The following is a 1667-nucleotide window of genomic DNA, read 5'->3' as shown; positions in this document are numbered from 1 at the left end:
ACTGTGAGTCTTAAAACAAAACAAGACGCACTTTATACGTGGATACCATTATCAAAGACCAAATTCAGTACAGGTTTATATATAAAAGTTGTGTGGGTTTGTGTGTGTGTGTGTGTGTGTGTGTGTGAGAGAGAGAGGGGGGGGGGGTCAAGGGAGGGAAAGAGAATGTGGTTTTGAATTAGGGCGCCCTCTATGGATGGCTAATGTTCATCCCAGAAGCCATAGGTTATTAAACAAAAATCCCAGTGCCCGGTATGGGTCACTTCCCTATGAATTGTTGGTCAGGGAGGTCCCAGAGGACCACCAAAAGTATAGGATGTTGTCAATGCCCTTAATGCACACCAGAACTGGGTTGTAAGACCATATTTGCTGAAGATACCACACGTTTTGGTTACAAGACATAGAGAAATCAAGCTGGAACCGAACTGGAAACCTTCTCCCTGCTGGCAAGCTTTCCTAGTGCTGGAAGGTGCTATGTGAGCTGCTGGCGGCAAAAGTTCATCAACAGCGTCACTAAGCTGTGAATCTTGCAAACTACAACTGTGGTCTGCCAGGAAAGACGTTATCCTCTGGTGCAGTATTGGCATGTCTGTTTATAGGGGTAATGAACTACTTTCTGATTATATTGGCTCTATAAATTTGATCAAGAGCCCCTGGTCATGAATATCATACACACTAGGGCGAAATCCACTACTATTGTTTTGGTAAACGGTCATGTTTAACTGCCTTCTAAATACAATTTATTTTAGTACTATGTTTGGCCTTTATCAGAAAGCTTCTAATTGCAGTAGATGGCAGTTAATGGAGAAGCTTATAACTAGCCCAGGTACCAAGAATAAATGATGCTGAAGTACTTAGTCTACGAGGGACATCTATATCATACTCTCTAAGATTCTGAGGACATCAGGGAAGAGGGAGAGAAAAGAATGTAAAAGCCAGAGTATAAAGAGATTTGCAGTAAAACAATGCCTTCTTGGCTTTTTGGCCTCAGTAGCAGAAGCAAGATGACAAAAGGAATGTCATCCTTTGGAAAGCTTTGCAATAAGATGCACATGTTGTGCCACTGCTATGACCCTAAGGCCTACCACCTTCAGAAGTCACCCTGCCAAGCATATGAGAAAGTATAACTGGAGTGCCAAGGCTAAGAGATGAAACACAATCTGGACTAGGTGGATGAAACACCTAAAAATTGTCTACTGCAGGTGGATTCCATGAAGGAACAACACCTAAGCCCAAGAGGACAACTGTTGCAGCATCCAGTTTATCTTGAGGATTTCAGTCAGTCATAAAATAAATGCTCTGGTTTCAAAAAAACAAAAACAAAAACAAAACCAAAAACAAATAACAAATAAAACCAAGATGTCTTCTGGATACTACATAGCCATTTGCACTCATGAACTCACCTCAGCTGTGGCTATTTGTATAAGACAAAGACAAGATTTGGCCCATCAACATATTATGAGTTGAAGAAGGGCCCATGAAGCCATATTCCTCCCTGAGGAAATTTGCAGTGCAGTTAATTGTTGCTGAGGAGTTGTCATTTTCTTTAACAGCATAGTCACTAATAAGTTGTCCTTGCTCCACTAAATAACCACCCAGCCACGCTTTACTAGCAACTCATAATTAAAGTTAGTTGGTTGTACACAGAAAGACAGCATGAAAGTAGA

This window comes from Acomys russatus, chromosome X (genome assembly GCF_903995435.1).
Source record: "Acomys russatus chromosome X, mAcoRus1.1, whole genome shotgun sequence".
NCBI classification, from domain to species: domain Eukaryota; kingdom Metazoa; phylum Chordata; class Mammalia; order Rodentia; family Muridae; genus Acomys; species Acomys russatus.
The sequence above is the reverse complement of the archived record's forward strand: the minus strand, read 5'-3'. Positions refer to the sequence as shown.